This window comes from Gallus gallus, chromosome 2 (genome assembly GCF_016699485.2).
Source record: "Gallus gallus isolate bGalGal1 chromosome 2, bGalGal1.mat.broiler.GRCg7b, whole genome shotgun sequence".
NCBI classification, from domain to species: domain Eukaryota; kingdom Metazoa; phylum Chordata; class Aves; order Galliformes; family Phasianidae; genus Gallus; species Gallus gallus.
Genome location: NC_052533.1, coordinates 86,197,348 through 86,222,438, shown reverse-complemented (window position 1 = coordinate 86,222,438; position 25,091 = coordinate 86,197,348). Strand labels below are relative to the sequence as shown.

The 25,091-nt window shown below is 37.5% G+C and overlaps 1 long non-coding RNA gene across 1 annotated transcript; it reads right to left on the bottom strand.

Moving 5' to 3' along the window:
• Window positions 1-103: 103 nt before the first annotated feature.
• LOC121109626 lies at window positions 104-2,975 on the bottom strand. Its single transcript, XR_005857598.2, has 2 exons — window positions 2,790-2,975; window positions 104-1,018 (listed from the first exon to the last, which is right to left on the bottom strand). It is a non-coding gene; the product is annotated as an uncharacterized LOC121109626 (long non-coding RNA).
• Between the last annotated feature and the right edge of the window lie 22,116 nt (window positions 2,976-25,091).

Below are 25,091 nucleotides of genomic sequence, written 5' to 3'. Positions count from 1 at the left end.
GAATTGTAGCGCGAGATGCGAGTTCTACAATTAATTCATCCTGACAGGTTTGACATCGCCCGGCTCCCTTTTTCCTGCAACTCTGTCCGCAAATGAATGCCGCTTCCAGAGTGTATGTTTTAATTTGTCACATCAAGGCAATAAAAGGCAGCAATATATACTTAAGCCAGTTAACATTGTAATAACAGGTTTAAAGGAGCAATTAAATGGTAGTGAGTCGCATGTCTGACTTTCTATAGGCATTACCACATCAATGGTACCTTTTAGACTGGCTATAACTTAGCATGATTGTCTCAATTAGTTTAGCTACATGATAGTTATTGTGAACTCTTTGTGAGTAATCAATGTTACGCAAGCTTATGGGAAGGAGTCCGTAATAGGTGTGAGCACCCGCTAACTAACGGGGACCTCTCATTTCCAAAAAAACACCTTTCTCTTTTCGACCCCCCCGCCCCTTCATTTCCTTCCCCCCAGCCCTAAAGATAGAAACGGTTAATTTGAAGTCTTATGAATCTGCTTCCGCGATCGGTGTTGCCGAACGCAGATTTATAGGCATATAACTACTTCTGCCGAGGCCGATAAACGACGCAGTCCCTTCGGTCCAGTGAGGGACCCCTGCTACATCTCTCATTTCTTTAAGTGTCTTTCGTCCCAGCCGCAAATAGCCCCGAGGGACGCTTACACGCAGTGATTTGTGTGGGTACAGCCCTAGCGGGCTCCCGGGTTCACCTCGTTGACATCGGAGAGAGCGCGGAGCCCCGCGAGCGCGTGTAAACCCCAACCGGGGTGCGGGGGGAGAGTGGCGGGGCCGCAAAGCCGGGATGGGAATGAGGAGTAACGCGGGGAGAGAGGTCCTTGTCGGAGCCGCCGGCCGCTTAGGAACTTGGATAATTCATCTCCACCTCCGGACTCCTTCATTAAGTACCGAGCCGCGGGTGGCTGATGCAAAAGAGAGGTCTGCAAATTTGGCGAGGCTTGTGTGAGCTGCTTCAAAACACGACCAAGTTTGTAATGTTTTCTGTCAAGAAAGAAAAAAAAAAAAAAAAAAAGAAAAGAAAAGAAAGAAAGGAAAAAAGAGAGAGCGAGGGAGCGTGTACCGTTAAAATTGAAGATAAACATGACACAGGGAAATTTCTGTTGGTGAAGTTATTCTCATTAGTCCTAACAGTGTCTCACCATTAGACAGGGCTGGAGTCAACCTCAGTCTCAGGATTGCAGATCTGCAAGCGCTTTTTTTTTTTTTTTTTTTTTTTTTTTTTTGCATGTACATTACATTTCTGTCATGCTTTGCAGCATAACACGATATCCCCAAAGAACCCAAAAAAGAAAAAAAAAATACTCTGACAGCAACCATTAGTTAAGAGAGTGCAATGAATAAACTCCTTGCACAAGAGTATGAGGACTAATTAAGATTCTGTTTAGCAGTCCTGGGTGGAATGTTAATGTAGCTTTGACTAACTGGGAATAAGCAGGGGGAAAAACTGCATTTTAAGAGGAATGCTGGGGCGATAACATCTCTCACTTCTTCTGTCCAAGGTCTGCCCAAGCCTGTTACAAAGTCATTATCTCAAATTACTCCTGTACTTCATTTTTAGAGGGTTTGGGCAAGATCCCCTGGCGTTGAAGCGCTGCCTAGAGCCTCACAAAGCCAATACTCTCTAAGGGGATAAAGGCTGAATCAACCCACTATCTCTACCTTCGAGAGTTTGCTGGTACCAGTTCCTTGGACAAATACAGCCAGGATTCTGGAGGCAGATTAGAATCTATTGCTGGCGTCTCCTCGCAAATCCCTAAAGGGTTTTTGACCCTTTGAAGTTTGGTCTATTTTGCTTACACAGAAGTTTACATGATTAAGTCAGGATTTTACAAGGCTCAACAGGGCAAATTTAGTCACCTCGGAACACTCAACACACACACGCACACACACACACACACAAAAGTTAAGAAAAGGTAAAATATCCAGTTGAGTTGTCCTGATACTCGTTTAACTTCAGAAATAACAGGACACTGTGGTATTCACAACAATTAGCTTAATAAAGGAGAATATATCTGCAAGGAGAAAATACCTGCAAGGCCATTTCAGCAGGGAAGGATAATAATCTCATCCCCCCTTCGGAATTTATTATTATTATTATTATTAATTTCATTTTGATAGCATGTATTTCCCTCCCCTCTCTCCCACTGACTGTAAATATAGTTACGATTCTGTTTCTAGGATGATAGATATAATATCCCCGTGTCCTTCTCGGTGTCTCTAGGATTTCCAGCCTGCCTTTTCTCTCTTCACCCAGGCAGTTGTATTTTGTTTTCTTATTTTCTTTCACTGTCGAACAAGCACGCCCAGTCCTTCTTTCCTAAATAAACTTCTGTTAATACTTTACTTGCTAAAAGCAGCCTCTTGCAGTGCAAATCTTTTCTTGGGAGCAGAGGACTGTAAGCTGACAGCATAAACAGGAGAGGAGGAGTGGAGCTCTGTTTCAGGAATACCTATTTAAAGAAGTCTCCCACGATCAGAGAGGAAGGGCTGGAGCTGGAGGCTGAGGCTGCATCTGGCCCACCACACTTACATCACCATTCGTGGAATACACTGAACCTCTCTTTCTCTTCCTCTTTCTCTTTTGCTCCCTTTCTTTCATCCTTGCCTCCCTTTCCTACCAGAGGGAAGCTCACTTAGCCAATGGATTACCGCTGCAGAGTTATTTTCTACAAAGGAAGGAATGACCTGTTCGGGCTCTGAATAATTAATGACAATAATAATAGTAATATGATAAATAAATAAATAAACAGACCTGGCAGGCTGGAAAGTTTCTGTAGCTGGATCAGTGAGTTGCAGGGACAACAAGGGCAATCAAGCGAGCTGCAGATTTCTCTTCCTCAATTGATTTATAATTGATGAATGGATTTTCTCGTGCAGCTGCAGCGTGGTTAAAAACTATTGAAGAGGTAGGTGTCCTGGGAGGTGTTATTTTGTAAGGGAGACAGTTAGGAGTAACTGGGTGCATTTATCAGCAGGAGATCTGAGCAAGCAACATGATTACATTAGCTGTTGGTGGCTAGGATTCAACTTTCCACAGGCCTCCAGCACCTGCAGCCACAGAGGTGACTCACATGGAAATAGGTTGGTGCTGGCTGCTGGCCGTATCAGGAACTGATCTGGTGTGCGGCTCCCATTGATTCAGCCAGCAGTGCCACCAGCACGCCATGCACCACTGGGGAAGCAGCCAGGCCCGGTTGTGCTAGTGAAGGGGAGATCATATATTGTAGCATTCCTCTTGTTCATTTTAAGGAAATTGAGAGGGTTCTCCCAGCCTTTAAGATGAGTGTAGTTTCTATCCTTGTCTTGAATTTCCCCCTTGCTGTAGGGGTATTCCTGAAATTTAAAGCATTTTTGGTGTATCTTACATGGCAAAACATTAAAATGGGTATTAAAAGAGATGCAAAGCTGTTACTGTGTCTCTGGGTAGTGGGTGTTCACCGCAGGTCTGCAGGAACCTTAGGACCACGCATTCTGCAGTCTCACCATAAACTGTCTGTGCTTTGTTGTGGTACCTTGTTAATGTATTACTCTTTGAGGGGGGTGGGTGGGGGGGGAAGTAATCTTCAGAAAGATAAGGCCTCCAACCACCAGGACTTCCCTCAATACTTCTTAAGGTTTGCTCAATATTCAAGAAGGGGACAAGAGGTTGAGGCAGATGGGATAGCAAAGTATCCTCATTTATTTCATCTCCTTGAGTTCATTCAGTTTAAGGATCATGTGCTTCTTTACCTTAAAGTCACCCAAGAATGCATGCACTGTTTTTCCTATGTCTGGAAAGGTCTCAGCCTCCTCAGGGTAAGGAGGTGATGCCTAACTGTGTTTGCGATCCAGACCCCAGCATGTCCCTACCCCATGTCCTTGAGGATTTCATGAGGCTGTCAGTTTCCAAGCCCTAGCCATGCAGAGGAGGCGGTAGTGGTCACCATTTCCTTCTACAGCGCGCCTGAGATGGAGATGTTCCTGCTGTTGACAGCACATCGCAAAACAAATACAAAATATTTGCAGCAGGGATACAAACCTATTCCCAGCAGAGCGATTCAACCACTAGGCAATGCAGCCACACTCCTGCTCTGTCTCCCTCTGCAGCACAGTGTCCTTCATGCTGCTTTTCAGCACGGCATCATCAGAGGAGGGGGAGTAGGACCCACTGGGGGCTGCTCAGAGGCAGCTGAGCAGATGCGTGCTCACTGCTCCTGGGAAGGGGGCACGGATGCTTTCTCATGGAGGAGGGCTCTTGCATATGGACATTATCTTCCACTAGCTTTGAGTGGTGGGAGGGTGAGTAGGGGAGGGGTGGGGGGGAAGATTTAAGCCACATTTTGCCAGTTTTTGTATTTTGTATTTGCTATTGGATAGCTGAACACATGATAGGTGGCTTTGTGCCCAGGGAGAGAGATATTTTGGATCCAGATCTGAGACACGTGGCTGAGGTGCCTCAGCCGATTCTCCCGTAGCTGCCAAAAAGCAAGTGAGGTGCAGTCCCACTGGCTGACTGGTGAGAGGGAACGCAAGGGGAGAGCTGTGGGGCTTATTTCCTCTCTGTGTCCTCCTGCTTGATCTCTGGCTCGATGGCAAGCATCCTATTCTGAGCACATGTACCCTCTGAAAAAATACAACAGCCCAACAGTGTTCAACTCTATGTGCTTCTACAGGCCACAAGATTTTCTCCTATTTATTTGTTTTTTTATTTATTTTTGTCTTCTGATTATTATATTTTTTAAATTCACTCATGCCAGATTTCATGCTGTAAGTCTGAGAGAGAGGAATTAATTTATACAGTAACAAAATGTGAAAATCTTACCTTGTTCCTCAATTCCAGGCTCTGGGCTTTGAAGTAAAAAACAGAAAATGAACACAAAATATAGTCAAGCAAATATGAAATTTTCCACAAAACTCTGAAACCCCACTTGACTTTTTCATTATTTTCGGCAAAATGACTAATTACATATCTTTTTCCCTCATGTTCAGCCTGTGTTAATTTTTCAAAGGCAGATCTTCTTGCTTCATTGGCCCACATAAATACACATTTTCATTCTCATTTTTGCCACAAAACACGGTCAGGGAGGAAGAAAAATCTCCCTTCTCCAGATTTTTCATGGGAAAATATTTGAATTGCAGAGTATTATTAGTGAGTGCATAAGAACCCATCTCCTTGGTTTCTACTGCTGAATTTGGAAAGTTGGCTGTAACATATATATTGTTGATATTTTTTACAACTGCTACAAAAAGTATGTAGCGGAATCTTCCAAACTGCGTTTGTGCAAAGCCCTTTCTATATTACAAACACACATAACTCTACATTAGCTGACTTTAGCAGGAGTTAAATGCTCAAGAAGTAATATTCAAATGAACTTTTCTTTATCTGTAATGGCAAGAATGAAATTATAGCCCTGCAAATGACATAACAGAAAAAATGTTTACATGAACTAATAAACAGAAGAAACTACTCAGTTAAAGCACAACTTTTCAGATGCTTTAGAGGACTAGAAACAATAAAAATGTCTGTGGAAATATGGTCCATAATATCCTTGAAAAATCCATACAGCTGAGTCCAATTTCTGTTATTGAATCCAGCCCTAAAAGAAGTGGTAAAGTTGAACTATTCATCCTCAAGTTATTTTAATGTAGTGTGCCTATAAGCTTAGTTTTATTAACAGAGTAGGTTTGTGATTCTGAAGCCAATAAGTCACAGAGTAAATCCACAAAAAAACTTGTTCTGAAGCTAACGATGGGACGTGACAGCAGATCTGTACATTTTCTCTCTGCTTCTTTTTTTCTTTTTTTCTTATTTTAATCCCTTCAAAAATACCTGAGAATATTAAGCATGAACATGTTAGGTGCCTACAGGAATCAGTGGGAAATACGGCTTCAGTCATCTTTTTCCATTTGCTTCCATGATTACACTGCTGCTAGAGAGTTATTATGAAAAAGTATATAATGTTGATGCAGTAAAAATATTAGTTATGTGAAACATACCCTTTAAATATGTCAAATAGCTCATCAGTGGTGAGGAAAAAAACAATTTCTAACATCATTCTATTGTGAAATAGCCATTTTTTGCATTTAGAGAGAAAAAAAGTACATGCAAGTTCTAAAACCCAAAATCGAAAATGCACAGACTGAATACAAGCCTATTTAGTTAAGTAATTGCCAGAAGAATCGCTGTTTGGAAAGTGCCATCTTTTTAGCTGAAAATTGTTACCATGAATATCCACCATAGATGCACTGAATGAAGAGATGTCCAGTGGAGAATAAATGTACGGTCGTTCAGTTAATTACTTTATTGTAAAAAATATGCATAAAAGCAAAAAATTGAAATACTGCAGCCATTATTTATATGATATCCACATTTCCAAATGCCTGAATTTGAAAGCTAAAGAAGTTAAATGCATTTTTTAGAAATTGATTTTTTATAGTACAATACATGAGATTTCTGGAATCATATCATGTTGTAGAGGTCTGAACTCCAGTGCCTCTGGAGCCCCAGAGCATGCCACAGTCATGTCTCCAATACACAATGGTTATATGAGAAGGAAGCCTATTGTTCTGAGATGAAGCTGGAGGTTTCAGGGATTTTCTTGCAGAAATCTGTTATGAGGCACTCCTCCATCTCCAGTCTGTGCCATAGCTTCTCTTCCACTCTGTGATTCCAGATGCAGCTGGTTAGTAAACTGCAGATCAGGTCAGGCAATTTCATTTGATGTGTGGGGGTCAGATGTTAGACCCATATGTAAAGGGGGAGAGAGAGAGAAAAAATAACACTTTTTTTTGCAAATTTGTGAGGCCCTACCACAGTAAAAGTAAGATGTACTGGGAATCAAATAGTACAAAATGTGTGAGACCTGAGATTTCCTTATGTATGTAATTTCCACATTTTGGAATAAGATAAAAATAAGTCATGCTGTAACTGATTCTTACCTTTTATCATCATCAGTAATAATCCATTGTAAACTGATTCTTACCTTTTACCATCATCAGTAATAATCCAGCGTATTCTTATACACCTCATTGACTGAACTGGGACTTCAATATGTTGGGTAGAACTGGGTTGAGGAGCTCGGAGTATGCTGGCTGCTCGTGGCACAACCTCACTGTCTTCTCACCTCAGCTGCTGAAGCCATCGGATGTTTCTGGAACAGCATTTATCAATTTAAAGACTTATTGTCCATTATCAGACAGACATTGTAGCTGGCCTAGGCTGAAGATGGCAAAATAGATGTCTGGTATTTAGAACACTCTCAAGAGAAATGTGGTGTGTGTATACTGCTGAGAGGAGGAGGAAACCACATTTCTACCAAAATCAAAGCCATGATTTGTCTATATCCTGAGATGCAGCTATCAGTTTGCAATGTAACGTTGCCAATGCCCAGATTCAAGGAAAATGATGTATTCATATAATACAGTTTTTTTGTAAATGTGGCATCATATAGATCTAAAAAATTATATGTTAAGCGTACTTACCGCATTAAATATGTTAATAATCAATGAATCAATACATAAGTATCTGCTAGTTGACTTCAAGAGAATACGGTTGCCTTTATCCATGAATGTAAGCACAATGAGAGGTGTAATAGATTAACCATGAGGAGTTTATGTTTTCTATTAATTCATTCAAGATTTAAGCTTGCAACTGCTGTTATGCTCTGTCTTCTATGTGCCCCCCTTGAAAAATAAGCAAAATCTTGATATAAAACAGCAAAATATATTCTTTATCTAACTACTCAGAGTTTATTGTCATATATAAATAGAATGATATAGACCCCTGTAATATGAGAACGAGTTCTAATTTTTTTCTTCATAATTTATCATAATGTATGTCTTTGCACTGGAAGATAATTATGTGTAATGATATTCCAACCAGTGCAGTCAAGGTAACACCCTGAAAAAGAATGAGGGCTATTGTAAGATGTTCAAGCCATGATCATCACATAACTTGAAATGTGTTTACATTTTTACACCAGCCTTAAGTACATCATGGGTGACTAATGGTCATAGAATCACAGAATTGTGGGAGCTGGAGGGGGCCTCTGGAGATCAACCAGTCCAACCCCTTGCTAAAGGAGGTTCTCTATAGCAGATAACACAGAAAATGATCCAGGTGACTACTGAATATATACAGAGAAGGAAACTCTACAACCCCTTTGAGCTGCCAGTTCCAGTGCTCTGTCACCTTCACAGTAAAGTTTTTCCTCATATTTGTATGGATCTTCTTCCTATGTTTCTGTTTGCACCCACTGCCCTTTTTCAGTCACTGGGCACCACCGAAAGGATGGCTGGTGATTTTACTAAGAGACACCTAGCCAAATGAGTTTAATTGGAACTTACCATGAGGAGCAAAGATCACCTATTTGACATGATTACACACAAACACAGATAAACAGAAAACCTTTGAAATGCATGAGAAATTATAATGATAGCCCATGGTTAAAAATAGGTAACACTCAAAAATGAACACATATCTATATACAAGCTACAGATGTAACTGGAAATGAGATTCCTAGTTAAAGATGGATAACATTTTCTTATGTAAAATTCTGGTGTGTTTCTTATTGTTAGATGTAATCATTCAGACAAGAATTTTTATGACTGATGTCTGCCTCACACTGTGTGTCTTGCTTTTATATAAAAAGAAAGTTCAGCAAAACAGTTTAACTGTTTCCAGGACCAAAGATAGGAAAGGAATGATTTGCTTTGCTAATGTTGAAAATCTGTGTGACATTATTGTATAATCTACTTCACAGTAAATGAAGTAAATTTAGGAAAGAACGTACCCTGTGGCCAGAAAGAGATGCCATTTGCTTTTCCTAAAAAAATACACACTGGTTTGGTTGAGTTATCATTGGGTGTTCCTGCTGTAATATTTTGTTTAATTCTTTGTAGATTTCATTTTTACTGTGCATGTACAAGGCTGACAATCTCAGTCCAGAGAGAAACATGTTATTCCCTAGAATTGTTCCTCTAGAATGAGGGCAAGAAGACTGTCTTTTGTGTGCTCTCATTCTTTCCTTGTTGCTGTCCACATTGCTACAGGGCAGCCTGAAGAGGGATAAGTTAGTCATACTTGAATAAAAGTATGACTAGGGAGCAGAGATGGGAAAGGGGAAAGTATCTGCAGAACTTAGTGTTGGAAAGGGGTGACAACAGGCTCAGGAGGAAGCTGCAGAAAGGGTCAGGCAGATGAAACAAAAGAAAATAGGAAGAAAGATGAAGCTTGTGGAGAGGAAAAGACAGAGCTAGGATCAGAAAGCTTAGAAAAGCTCTGTAGCCACTAAAGCACATCCTCTCCCTGGACATGGGATAGTGCTCAGAGTTTTGGTTTATCAACATTCTTTTGCTATTTCCTGAATAACTAGGGCATCACTGGCATAATAAATCTCTTATTTCCCATAGCAGTGGATCCATAACTCCCATTAACTGTACTCTTGTCTCAGGTGATAAACTTCTGCTTGGAATTCAGATTCCAGCACCATTGTTCACAGTGCTAGAATTGGAAAGATTTCATGTGATTAACATTTTTGTCAGACTAAGAAACAAAGAAGTGATTCTGTCAATTCCTTTATAGACCCTACTTCATCCCTCTTGATTGTCTGCTGGATAGACAGTTCTCGGTGAATGAGGCACTGCTTCAAAAATTAGCCTTTGCTTACACATTTTAAAATGTTTGGCCTTACAGCCAGAATGTTTTGTTTAAAAATGGTTCTTGAATGCAGTAAGTGAATGCAGTAAGAAAATGACACGATCAGGCATTTTGACTCTCATCAGGCATGCTATTTGTGTTTATATGTGTGTGCATTTGTGCACATGGACAAGCATTATATACATGTGTAAGTGTTAGGTATACTCTCTTTCCAAATAACCTTTGTGAACTGAAGATATAACAAAAAGAAGCAGCGAGTTAGATAATCCAATAAACAGCTCTGGTGAAGTAACTTACCTTATTTGAATGAGAACTGTTAAATCCAACATGAGAATTTGTAACAATGATCTTATTCAGATGTGAGAGTTTCAAGGATTGCAACTATTGGCTGGAGATATTTAAAGACTTTTTGCTTCTTCCAACAATATTAGTGCTGCAATATGCTGTAACTAACTGATTGCAGCAAGGCTCCATGCTAAATTTATATATACAGAGCTTCCATATCAATCAAAAAATGTATGCAGATAGCTAGTGTCAGTGCAGGCACTGAGCCATTTGTAAGTTTAAAGTTACTGGTTTACATTAACATTTAAAGTATTTGAGTCTTGGTTATTTTGTTGTTTTCCTTAATGTGAAAGGGATATGGACAAGCCAGGCCTGAACTGCCAGATGTGTTAGTCCTGCCAAAGCATTTGTAGTGTATCTAATGCTTTCCTTCAGCCAGTTGGTCAGTCAGTCAGTGATTCTCTCCCCCTAGATTACTCCTAGGAAAGAAAACAAACTTAAGAATTTAACAGCAGAAGTGGAAGATAAGAGAAAAACACTTTTCTCTTGCTTCTTTTCTGCTACTCTAGAGAAATAAGACAGGATGTAATGTATAGAAGGTAACAAGCATCTAACTCTTGGTACCATCTAAGACATAAGAACAATATCTATTTGTGGGAACTCAAATGAAGAAAAACGTTAAAGCTCTCAGTTCATAGCAATGCAAATTTATAATCACATCAGCAGAATTCAGATATCTTGTTTCCATGTATATGTTATATATATCAGTTTTTCCTGGTACTTTACAGAGACACACACAGACACAGTTCTTTATTGTGTGATGGAGGTTATTACTTAGACACATCTACAGGAAAGGCTCATCTCAGATACATTATTTCACAATCTTTGGTAATCTTTGATTAGTAATTGTATTACTGGAACAGTTATTTCAGAACTTTTTTTTTTTTTTTGTAATACTCAGTCAAGAGTGATAAGGAAAGTATAGTATGCCATATAAAAACCATCAAATATGGATAATTTTGCTATCAGATTAGAAGACTATTGTTAAGGACAATGCAGTTTTCATTAAAGTTTTCATTATTTCATTTCAAAATAGCTTAAGCAGATCTAAACTTCATACCTTCTCTGGCTTTACAGTTAAAAAATTCTCCTTTTGAAGTACTCATTTCTTGCTGGTAGCTCTGCATTGCTCCTTTTTGCACTATATCATAAAGTTTCAGATGTTCCTAAAAGTGATAAAGTATTGTTTGGATATAACAAAGGTTGAGGAAATAAGCAAGGAAAATTTAGGGATAGCTCCTCTGCCATATGGACTGATTCAGCATGCTCATGACCTCAACTGCCTGTACCTTCTAAGACTGTCTCCTATAGGGTCTGAATTACGGTGGAGTTCTGTTTTTTTACACCTTGTTGTACACCACATTACATCTGGAGATGTAGCATTCAAAGGTTAAGCTGGAGATGCTTTCCTTCTCTCTGAAATCATAGGGAAAGAGCAGCATTAGGCTGAGCACGCTCCTGAAAGTGCTTCACTGTGGGTCTGTGCAGGTAGTACTCCATTTGGTACCATTAAAAACAATGAAAAAATGGACACAGAGAGTTAAATTGAGTAATGCTAATGTTTTCTTTTATGCCTCAGAATATACATTTGGACAGACCTGTTTCCAAGAGGGTCTCAGTTTTATTTTCCCAAAATTCAGGAGCTTGTGTCCTACCCCTCTTTCTACAAGCAAAGCAGCTGGGGAAGAAATGGAGTAGATGTGGAGGACAGAGCCAGATCTGAAAGCCAGGCTTGCAGCTTCTGCTCCAAGTGGAGGGATGTGGCAGTGGTGGCTGCATCATCTGTGTTCAGTAGTGCCATGCTCAGTTTTGCTTTCACCGTTCTGAATACATACATAGAGCTAGTCACCGCCCCAGGAAGCTTTTTTGTTGTTGTTGTTTATTTTGAATTTTACTGTAAGTCAGTCAGATTAAAAATAATTAAAATAATAGATAATATGTCATGAGAGTCTACTATTAAATTTTGTTTGAAAATGTCTAGACATTATAGGTTCCTCCTTATACAAATTAATAGTGTTTTACATAATGTGTTTTCAGAGGTAGAAATTAGTTTTTTGTGGGTGTTTAGATTGTATTGTTGTTATATTCCCATAGAGGCAAAAAGTTAAACAGGAACTGAGCAATATTAAAGAAAAACCAAACACAAAGCAGTTATAAAATACATTTTAAATATCATCAAAATCCTGGAAGCTTTGAGAAATACAAAAGGAAAAAAATTCGATTCAACTAGATGCAGCATTTTGTGCTTTCCCCCTGGAATTTATTAACACGTACTTCTGTGCTATTTTTACAGTCTGTTTAGCTAATGATAGAACAGGACTCATCACTACTTCAGACTAAGCAATAAGATCCTATCAAATCCAAGGACATAGAGTGCAGTAGGTAGATGTGACACTTCTTCAGACCTCTGCTAATACATTAAAGTCAAGTGGGTTTCGTAGGTTCGCAGTCTTTAACATGAGTCAGCTGAAATTGTTAGAAAATCTCCCTTCTATTTAATTGTGATACATTCAAAGTTGTTAATGTGCGTAGATTTTCATGGTTAAAAATGTCTGAAAGGAATTTATGCTGTGACTATTCAAACCCTTTTCTTGGCTGAAGAAGGTGAAGCTAATGTCTCCAGAATTTTACCTAATCACAACTCCACAAAATGAACCCATTTAACTGTCAGTGACAGGTAAAGACATCTATAGATGTTAGCATTATTATTATTTTTTTAATAATATTTGGTTCAGAGTTTTATGAGTGCCTTTGAGCAATAAGATGAACATGATTATTCAGTAAATTTTTTGGTAGAACGAAATTATCATCAGAACCATGTGACTAGACGTCCAAATATCTTGACAGTGCTTTTGGTGTTTTTACTGAACTCAGTTTACCCCATTTTGTTTATTTATTTATTCTTTTTATTTTATTTTATTTTATTATTTTATTATTTTATTTTATTTTATTTTATTGTTGTTCATTATGTTGTTTATTTTTTTTTTCTTTTTTTTTCTTTTTTTCCATTCTGCAAAGGAATGACAAGCCTAGTTTGATCATGTAGCCAAAAATATTTACTTCATGAAGTACATTATGTTTTGATTATAACTAAGAGGGAGGGTGAATTCCCAGAAAGTTAATATTTCTTGTTAAGAAAATCTGGAATATAGATCAGCTGCAAGTACCAAACTTGATGAAAGTGAATCTGGAATTTCTTACGTCTCCTCTAGTAAAACATAAACAGATGCAAAATGTCCAACATCATATTTCTGGTCACTTTTTGATACATGTTGTTATGCCTAAACCTAAATATGTTTACTCTATTTGGAGAATTTCACACTGTGGAGCTTCAAGGTTTTCTTTTTAAGAGCTTTATCTAACCTATGGTTACTCTGCAGTTACAACCCTCTGAGCTTTATATTCATTACGGTAGAGCATTAAGAAGGTCCTGACAGCAAAATAAATTCACTTAGCTTATTTATTTAACTTAATAATTTGTATGTATTTGGTTGAGGTGAGGCATCCAAAATAAATCAATTAAATCGTACCTTGATTTAGTGTCTTTCAGGGGTCTTGAAACAACAGCGACAACAACAAAAAATAGAACCCTCTAAGAATTTATAAATTTCACTTTTGAATAAGTTTTCCTAAGTTTACTGCCAAGCTAAATCTTACACAGAGAGCTGTCTTACTTTCAGGACAACCATCTTTCAGCAAATCCACACAGGAATATTAGTCTTATTTCATTTAATCACCAAATCCTAACAACTAAGTATTCACTTCATTAAAGGCACTCAAAAATTCTGACCAGCTGTTTCCTGCTGCTTGGCTGAGGGCGAGGTGGAGAAAGACAAGCAATTCAATCCTTGGCAACTCTCAGTTGTGTTCAACGTAATTCTGTCGCATAATCACACTTTCATTATTTTATTCATACACTAGAACCCAAGATGGGTTCTGTGACTTAGGGACGTTTGAATTTCGTGTTGTATACATGAAAATTTCCAGAGATTTTGGTAATCATCTCAAGCTAAGTCCTTGGTGCGCGCTCTCTCTCTCCCCCCCCCCCTTTAAAAGCATTTTAAATTACAGTTGTCAAACAGATTAAAAAGGGAGCTATAATTAACATACTGGTTGTATATACAAATGATAGATTGGTTACTTGCTCTGTTTCTGGAAACTGTTTTCTGTTCTGTCTCAAATATAAAATTCTGGAGAATTAAGGACTCTCTCAGAGATCAAGGTGTTTTTAAAGCTGGTAGTAATCTTCGTTCACTGAAGGTAAAAAAAAAAATAGTAATTACAAGTGAAGAGTGACTAAAAATACATATCTATTTGATTGTATGAACTGGCAGACCTGCTGTCTGTGAAAGTAAGTGTTAAGATATCAAAATATAAATCCATATTGCAAGTCCATCATCTAAGTAGATGTAAATCACTAGGGTTATATGGACTTCAGCTGAGTTCTGCTTATTTATACAGCTGGGTCTGGCTATTGGGTTCTGCAAAAGTGGTAAAGTTGTCTGATTCTGTCATAATTCAGAAAACCTCCTGGAGAAAGTTGTGCCTATCCCTGGAAACAGAATTTAGCATTCTGTACAGCTTGTAGAGAAAATCAGGCAATTCCAAATGGGATCACAACTACATCCTGTCCACCAGCACAAGAAGACCTGAGCAGGGTGGTGTGAAATCCTGGCCTTCCTGGGGGTGCAAACAGCCCAGCCCAGCTGTCTGCATTCTCTTCTGGACCACAGGTTTGTATTGTCTCTCTGATATAAGGCTGCTACCAGTTCTCTTTGAAAGAATGAACAAGGACTTTTCTTCTTCTTCTTATTATTATTATTATTTCCAGTAAAGCATATAACTTTTTTTTTTTTTTTTGCAAATTTTTGGTAATTTTTATCTGTTCTATGCATCTCCTTTTCCAGCACAGTGCCCTAACCTTTGAGATAAGGGAGTATCATATGGTGAACTGTATACCCTATTACCACTACATAGGTTAACTAAGCAACAAATGAAATTCATTAATTTCCTGTTGCCCCAGCATTTTGGAGCAAAGGAGAAACTTCTCACAATGCTGTTGGCAGCATGATTTTATCTGTGCTCATTGGTCATACTCTGAGGCTTGTGATCTGAGACAGGGAGTTCTGCCAGAAAAGTCTCACTTAAGAGGTAAGGAATACCAAATTCTTACTGGACAGCATCTCATGGGGATCCAAGCCTAGTCTCCCTCCAAGTCGGTAAGGAAGATTCCTAGCTCTTCATCCCAGCTTGATCTAGAGCAAATCTGAGTTTATTCAGAGGACTGTAAGATTCCCATTGCCTTCAAGGCTGGGCAGAAACCGAGGAAATATATTTGGATACAGATTTTGGACTTAAATTTGTCCTATTTTCCAACTCAGACATTGTATTCCTAATTGGTTTACTTCTCTAACCATTTACTCTCAGGTGGTCTCCAACTTGTGACTGTAAGTTAGCCGAAAAGTTGTTGTCATTGTGCAAGAATGGTCTACTCAACTTATGTGACCAGTTATGGCTCCAGGTAAGGATCTTAGAAAGTAACATACTGATTTATTCCTGACACAGTTTGCAAATTATGTGCCGTGATCTCCTTTTTAGCTTTCAGTAAAAAATACTTGAACTTGCTTTTCGTTTGATTATAGTTTTGAAGAAAGATTCTTTATTATTCAAATAATATTCACTTTTCATTTAATTTTCTGTGTTATATGGTGGATACAGAAATGGTAGTATACTGCTTTCATGGAAATGTGTAAGTGAGAATAAGAAAGAGGAAAGTACGTAGGTGGTAGTCTGACACTACTGCATAGTCATCTGCTTGTCGTGGTTACTGAGTTTATACTTAGTTGTTTGCAATAAAGATGAGCATCACCAGGAAGAAAAATAATATTTGCTCAGTGTTTCTTTTCTCCTTCAAATCCCATTGTAACACTAGTTTTTCCTATTGCTGCTGTTCATTTAATCAGTAACTTCATCTCAATGGGCTTTCATGCCCTGAAGAGATATACAGGCTTACAAGGATCAGATGGTGTAGAGATATAAAACTGGGAGACTTGCTGACTATGTAGTTGATCCAGAAAACTGCAAAACTGTCACCTGCAGTTTGCTAAAGTGTAGCTTGTATCAGAACTATACTTTTGCCCTACTTTCTCAACAGGAAAGATAAAAATGCAGAAGTTTGGGGTATGTTTTTACTTTTTGGGTCCTTCAGATTTTCTGAAAATTATTTCTCATCCAACAAGAATTTTAATGATTGTGAATAAAATCACTAGTTTTTCTGTTAGATCTCTGAAAGGTTGGAAGGAAGTTAAAGAGCCTTCAGCATGGTGAGTACATTTTCAGAGAAGAGAGGATGGTTAGATAACCAGGCTGGCCCCTACTGAAATCAGTACATTATTCCAAAACCTGGCTTTGAGCACTGAAGAGTGAAAAGAATCTTTAATGTTGTACTAGCGAGTGCCTTGATAAGCCTGTAATATTATAAGCTGTTGAGGCTACAATGTCCAAAAAGTGAGGATTTGCAACACAGAATAAAAGTTAACATAATTAACCAAGTAATTCCTCCAAAAATTTCATTTCTAAAATGTGGGTGGGAAAGATAAACAGTATCTATGCAACTTTCAGGATCTCTGCTAAATTTCTGAGCTTTGACTAAGCAGCAAAGGAGGAGGCGACTTGTGGTGCACACAGCAGTACTGTGGAAGCTCCACTTAAAAAGTACAAATCCCCATGGATTTGTGTCCAATGTTTGATATCTTACTGGAAGACATCAAAGTCTGAGATAATCACCCTGAGATACTTTTACAGTCAGTAGTGGGACAAACTAGGTCCCTAGAGCCTTAGTTAAAGGCCTGATGACTTAGGGCATGCAGCTACATGGATGCGCAAAGAAGCACTTAAGGCACAGATGTTGTTTTGTAGGAGAACTTGCAAGCACAGAAAAAGCTACATAACCTTTTGTGGACTACTGCTATCCTGAAGTGCAGAGGTCTCTGAGGTAGGTCAGATTCCCTTCTCATTCACTCCATTATCTGTCCTAAGACTCCCACCTGGAACAGAGGTAGAAGATATGGATGTCATTAAAGTCAGTAATGGTTCGGTATACTCAGACTGCTTGAAACCTGGTAGATGTCAGATTTTATGATAAGAAGACCAGAATAACAAGATAGTGATCAGAATTCTCAACAACAGTAACAAAATAAAAATAATTAAAAAAAGAATTCTCATGACAAAACTTGTTTTTCCAAGATTCATTTACTAGAATAAAGTTTTGCTTTTCTTAGTTGACTTTGTTTTAATATTCTTTTTAATCTAGTTTCGATAACAAAGTGAAAGCAAAGAAAACCAAATCAAAAATCCAAAAAACCCTTCCTCCCCAGGTATCTTTGATATGTGCCAAGCTGTTGAATCACTCACTGTTTGTTCCTCCAAGTGAAGGAAGGCAGTCCTGCTCAGCTGATGGCTGAGTCAAACTCAGTGAGTGCAAAGAAAGCCTGTAGAAGCCTGTGCAGGATAACTACCTTTTACCACACTTGTCGCCATGCCACTCACTCACTGCATGGAATGATCTATTGCTACTGCTGTTGCTGACACAATCTTTTTTTTTCCTCCCCACATGTTTTTCCTGCCCAACGGCATCTGTTTTTGTTCAAAGAGGCCTATGCCTTCCCTCACCTTGGTGCTCTATTGCTGTCTCTTTCTGGCAAAGAACTCAAAAGATTTGGCCGGAAGGTTGCACTCAATCAATCCTGCCTTTAGGGTGTCCTAGAAGCGCTTTCTTGGATCATCATTGCTTCCTCTTTCCACACTCCAGTTCTCTGCATAGGAGGTACTTGAACATATGTACATCGTTGATCCAAGCCATATGTCCAGCCCATTACACCTGGGCCTTCCATGTGGATTCACTGCAGGGATTCATCACTGGTCAGCTTAGTGTAGCATCTGACTCAGAGCAAGACACATAGGTGCCTCTGGTGGAACTTCTCCAGCTGGCACATGTATTGTCTATACTATGTCAAAATCGTGCGTTTGTTCAGCACAACAGCCTTGTACAATTCCAGTCTGCATTCTAGTCTGATCTGACACTGATTCTGCATTTGCTTAGTAAACCTGGCAAAAAACTCCCCTAATTTTATGAATGCAGGAAACTACCTCTCTATGAACACTGGCACAGTCATTTGATATAATTTGAAGGTAAGTGAACTTATGTGCAATAAACAGCTCAGTATTACTGTGTTTAATGGAAGGGACAGCATGTTCTTCTCCAAGTTTATTGACACACCATCTTATTTTTTCCCAAATCTGTGATTAGTTTGAAATTGTATGGTTGTTATTATTGTGGAAGTAGCATATTTGTTGCTTAAGATCCGAAGAACTTGAATGATGTGAGCCATTGCTATGGAATGAGTGAAAACTAGTGTGCTGGTGTAATCTGTACAGTTACCTTAGGTGTGCAGTCCTCTAGCATCTGAAAAGTGAGTCCTGACATTTGAAATTGTATGCTCAACAGCTGAGAATTAAATAACATTTTCACAGTTGAATGCTCGAAACACAACCGAGAACAAGGAAGAAGAAGGAAAACATAGGAGGGAATTCAACGAGAAAATAGATGTAAGCAGGATAACTGGGCAATGAACACATTAGGGAAGATGTTGAGGTAAAAAACTAAAGAAAAAAGCCTGTCACTGTGACCCTTATCAAGGGAGAAAATGTAACTATATAAAAAAAATGCAAAACATTATGTAAGCAAGAAAACACACTCAAAAGTTATCTAACTGAAATTGAAGTGAACTTTGGTTCTGGATGCAAAGCCTCGCCGAAATACTCTATCAAAGGAAGTGTTACTGTATATATAACACTACTTTGAGAAGATAAATTAGTTTGTGACCTGATATAACACTGGAAAAATAAGTAGTAGATATCAGTTTTATTTTTTTTCCTAAAAATAGGATCTGAGTTCCGTACATTCACTTTAACACCGAGGGCTCTACCATGCTATGCCTCTGTCCTATAATCTTTTTGATGCCAACTTTTCATGATACATTTACTAATAGAATGCCAGATTCATCACTATGTTAATTTAGCTTTACAGCTGTGTATCTAATAGGATCAGGTCAGAAAATCTGGAGGAAGAAATGGATCGATGGGCTGTGATTTGAATCTTTTATTTATTTTTAATTCTCATATTAGCGCAAGTCTGTAAGGCTTTGCTGTTCAAGAAGTTCTAATAGTTATGTGGAGTTCAGACTATGGATATGCTGAAAAACAGCTGACATAATAGCTCTCCATATGCACTTCCTTATCAACAAAATATTTGGAGTACCATAATGATAAACAAACACAAAACATTTGGCTTGGTCTCATCTGTTTTTGATTGACAAGATAACACCACGTTTAAAACTGAAGATTTAGAATAAGTAATTATAATCTCCCAACAGGAGTTCCAAGGTCTTTTTTGAAACAACCATGTTCTCGAATTACAAGACATTGACAGAAGTCTTAGTACTGTAAGCCACATGAAAAAAAGAAACTTCAAATTAGGAATGATAATTACACATAAGAGACATAATTTCTGTGTCTTTTTCATCAAGAAATGCCGAGCTGGTCATTTAAAAGACATGAAACAATGTTATCAGATTTTTTCCTTTGCAAAATATTTGCACAGGAGATACAGATACTAATAGCATACAAGTACAGTTTCACAGTGTGCAAGACCTTACAATAATAACCCTCTCTGAGGAAGTAGAGGAGTGCTTTCTTCAGTAGTCTGCTTATAGAATTGTCCAATTCTACAGTACAGTTTTGGTTTTCATGATTGAAAAAAACGTGAAATATCAGAAGACATCTTTTCCAATTTCTCTTACAAATCTTAGGCAATCCTAACAGATGTTCAAATGCTCAGAACATAATTTTACACTGTAATGAGAATGCACAGAAGGAAGTTTAAAGTATCTTTATCAGACTACTCTGTATTGAAGAGCAATACTCTTGTGATTCAGAAGGATTGAACTAAAATATTTATCTGAAGTGATGACATGTCTCCTAGAGTTCTAAATCCATACAGAAACACATGGACAGGATAAAAAAAATTATGAAAGCAGTATCTCACTGCTTGTATTGTGATTGGCTAACATAGCTACAAAGCTTCCAGTGAATTTAAGAGCATAACTTTAAGCATCTGTGTTTATCGAGTGCTACTACCCTGTGATAGATTGCAGTTCTATGTGCTTATAGAGACATCTGTAAGGATATGTGTCTGAAAAGATGGCATTATTATTTTGATTAGTGAAAAACTTAGTAATAGTATCAGAAGTCTCAGACTGGATGCCATAAATCCTTAATTAGGCATGGAGATATAAGGCCAATTATGACACTCATTTTAATTTTGGAAAAACTTTATGGATGTTGGTAGGTTTATTTGAATGGACGTTCAGCAGATAAAAGTTTGATTATTTTTGAATTGGAGACTTTGAATTAGTAACAGAAAACTCAATTATAATCATGCAATTTAATATTACATCAGTGAGATATGAACAGCAGAGAAATAACCTGTGTTGTGTACAAACCAAGTTCTGAGATACTACTTAATAAAATATAAAGTAAACTCTATATGTGAAACTTTTCCATGAAAATTGTATAAGCTGCAGTACTTCCATGCAACATGCAAAGACATCCACATCACCTTGGCTCACACTAGGCCAATAAAACTCGTTATTATTGAAGTGAAAATATTAGTCACATAATACTTTCTTCACCTTGATTTGATGGTATTTAAATTAAATTTAATACAGATTTAAGGACACCTATACATAATGCAATGAATAATTCTAGGCTGTCATTGCCTCTAGTTATTTCAATTCAGTTTCTTTTAAAATTAAGAGGCAGAAAAGTATGCATATGTTCCTTTAATAAGTAACAAGGCAGGAAGGCCTCTTTTCAGAAAATGCATTGCATCACAGTGACAATTCTTTGCAAGTATATTTTTGTATACGCTCTTCACACTTGCCTAAGTGCTTTGTTTTTACTGAGAACTGGTTTGTAATACTTCAGATGATGTAGCTTCATAGCAAAGCAGGAGAATGATGAGAAATTCATACAAAACAGCAGGAGATAAGTATTTGGAAAACCTAAGGAGAGTTGCTTCTTTGCTTTTGTTTTTATTTTGTGAGGCAGAAAGGGAGGGAAGTGGGTTTTGGGAGGAAGGGATCTGATAACTTTACTTGTGAATGTTATGGTCATGTTTCCTCCAGAAGGAACCGTCTGAGGCCTAGGGCTGCTCAGGCCTTGTCCTGCTGAGCCCAGCAAGGACTTTGTCCATTGCTGAGAAGAGCAGGGAGCAAACAGAGAGCAGGGTGTTGCAGGAGGCAGGAAGAAAGGCTGCTGGAGGACTCAGAGTTTTGTTTCTGCAGGTTTACAAAGGCAGTGCTCTGAAGACAAGTCAGAAGGACAAGACTTATTTGCATGTAGGTAGAATTTTATCTTTTGGTTCTATCTTGTCTTACTTTTGCATTTTGAATTTTATCTACTCTGTACAGTTTGTTATCATTTGTGTTTAAATACAGCCATATTTTATGGTTAAGTACAACTTCACTTCCAAAGTTATAAGAACTCTTGTTCTTAGAAAGGTGCTTGCAATTTTATCTTGAATCTTCTGGTTGGGAAGATACTCTTAGAGTCCTATTTGGAGCTCTGTTATTTTGTAAACCAATGCAAGAATCCTCTCAGCTCCTGAACTTTACACTTTTTTTGTTGTTGTTGTTCTTACAGACATAAAATAATTGATTTTTGAATATATATTTTTTTTAATTTTCACTATTAGGTTTGAAATATTTTGCAGTTAAGTTGCAGAGAATATATGACTTCCAGTTAATCTTGATTTCTTCTAGTCTTCTTTCTTGTCATTTTTCTTGAAAATGAGTTCAAGTATAGGTCAACTGACATAATTTATAGGTACTAAATACAATAATCAAATGAAATTGAATTTTGCTAATTTTCTTCTGGGAATATTTCCTGTTTTTTTTTTTTTTTTTTTTTTTTCTTATACAAGAAAATAAACTGTATGTGAATATTAAATTCTAAGGTAAAAGAAAAATACAACATTTTAAGTAGGAGTTTATTTGGCATAATTTTTTTTAAATGTGTCTACTATGGCACCCTGTGTTTTTAAAAGAAATATTTGATAAAATGGTAATTCATTCAATTCCAAGTATTTCTTCCTGCAGATGATTTGTTGCACATTTTACTTGTGGGTAATCAGGCTACCGGGATAACAGCTACTGAACTGCACCCTTTGTACTATATTTCACCTACAGGAGAACTGTAAGTTTTAACTACATTTCACTGCTCATTGCTTTGCAACCTACAGAGAAGTAGTAAAATGATTTAATAGCAAAGTGTTATGATAGGTATCTTGTAATAACATAACCTCATTACTTTTATAGTATATCCTGCAGAAAATTTGCAAATAGCATAATTAAAATAAATAAATTTCCCACTAAATTAGAGTGCATTTTGTGATGTAGAAAAGGCCCACCCCTCCACAAGTCAAATAAACAAGCTAATATGATTTCTGCAAATTTCTCTTTGTCCTTTGTACTTGGAAGACTATGATTGCCTCTCTCAAATACAAACCTTGTTACAATAATCCATCCCACTGTCACATTGAAATACAATCTTCGTAGGATTCTGTGCAGTAGTTTTTGCAGATGTCTTTGAATTACTTATCAGAAGTGGTTTAGGAGAGTGGTTCATGATCAGCTCAGCTGCACTCCTTCTGCTATTTGTAGTTTAAGGCCTTACTCTAAAATGAGCAAAGTGGAAGAGACGTATGTCCTTGGCTTTTTACAATGCTTTTGTTTTGTAGCTTGGCCTACCTGCATGGATTGCTCTTTGATGCATGCAGAAGAGCTTAGCTTTTCCTACAGAGTGCTGTGGGATTTGATTATAGTTCAGTGATGGTCATAAATGCATTTCTGAACAAACTAAGGATTTCTGATAAGTGTGTTTGTTGGAGCAGTTCATAAGTGTTTACTTACACTTTAGAATAGAAGTGTGCCATTGAAATTGGTGTAAATAAATTGTGGAAGAAAAATAGATCTAATTTATACTGCTGACAGCTAGTATGTGAGTTTGCTGTCTCCTTTTTAGAAAATAGAATTACAGAATTAAAGAACACCCAAAATTGTAGGGGACCTACCAAGATCATGAAATTCAAATCTTGTTTCCACACAGGACCATCCAAAAATCGAATGGTATTTTTGAGAGTGTTGTGCAATCTCTTCCCTCAAATTGCATGTAGCAGTATCAAATGAGGTAAGTGTTCTTTCGAACTTTGATACAGAGGATGGACTTGCTCAAAGACAGCTGCCTCTGAACCTCCTAACAGCATCAAAAGGTTCTCCATTAGAGAAAAAGCAACTGATGGCAAGCAGAACAGTGGTTTTGCAAGGGGTCTTTGTGCTAGGATACTTGGTGAACCTGGTGAACCTGTTTCTAAGCTATTGACCAAGACCCACCACCCACCCTGATATACACAGTTTTAGTACATTGTTTTCAAACATACATGGCAGATCATTGGGGGTTGAGACTCGCAGCATAGTTGGTCTGAATTATAATTGATTTCACCTAAGCTCACACATTTCCTTCAAGAACAAAGCCAAACCTAGCCTCAAAAATCTGCTTCCCAAGATTCCTAGAATTTAAAAACATTAGTCGTGGCAAGATAGTTTTGCAAAAGCTTGGTTAAATGTCATATGCATGCTGATTTCTATGCATCTCCTTCATCTTCATTATTCAGACTATTGCTTATTTACTGTTGACAATTATCCATGATGATAACAGTTGCCCATTTAGGAACAATATTCATGAATATTCTTCAAAATACCCAAATGACAGTTTGAATTTGGTGCACTTGAATATTTGGTATTCAGGCTGCATGAACACAATTTTTAGCTAAATTTTTTCCTGATACGATAATAATAATACAGATAAGATTATTTTATTAAATAAGCAGTTTTGATGGAATTAGAAGCAATCTAGCAAGAGTAGATGGTCCATTTAGGGTAAAGAAACAAGACCATGTGGTGTGGGTGATCTGTCACCCTTAATAACTCTTAATAACAAAATAAACACTCTTAATAACAAAAAGAAAAATGATTGCTATGAACAGTCTGTCAATTATTCAACCTCAGCACAACTCATAGATCAAATATATCAATACAACTGTTCACTGAAATATGCCAGACAGAAAACCAGTTGGTAGTGATGATCTCCTTGTAGATGATTCATTCTGATAAAATTCTCAGAAAGTTGTAAGATGTATATACTCCTCATCATGAAGAACTGTTCTGAGTAGTTTCCCATGTGGTTTTTTACTCTCAACTTGATCTTATTTAGGACTACATTAAACTATCTGAGAATAATGTGGTATAGTCATCCTTAGAAGAAACACTTTATTATGAATTTCCATTTTTGTTACATTTCTTAGGAAAACAGCAGTACTAAAAATCCACATTTCCATTTCTTCTTCACAAGGTTATTTTTTAAAATACAAGATAGAAAAAAAATAAATATTTCCCTGTTTTCCATTTTTAATTTAAACTCTGAAGCTTTCTAGATCTTTTGCAAGATCAGAACAATTGTTAATAGGGAAAGAAAAATGAAAAATATATGATCTTAGTTGTATCATCAAGAAACGTGAAAGAAAAAGAGAAATCACAGAATTCTGGAAAGGAAAAAGAAAAACTGCTCTGGAAGTATTTTGTTACATTGTTTTCAAGATAAAGAAAAGAATCATTTGCAAAAGAATGCTTTGATACCATTCAGTGATTTGAGAGTTCCTTGACTAGCTGTGATTCCTGTGTATTCAAGGTATTTCTCTCCTACAGGCTTCCCAATGCTCCTGCTGAAGGTATTCAAGCTGTCAGCACTTATGTCATTCTGTGGTAAGTCGTCCCACCTTAACTATATTGCTTTAAGGAATATTACCTTCTTTTGCTTGCTTTGAACCATCATCTTGATGGCATCTTTAAGCGCTCCCTAGTTACTACGCCGCAAGTGATGTAGAACTGTCCACTC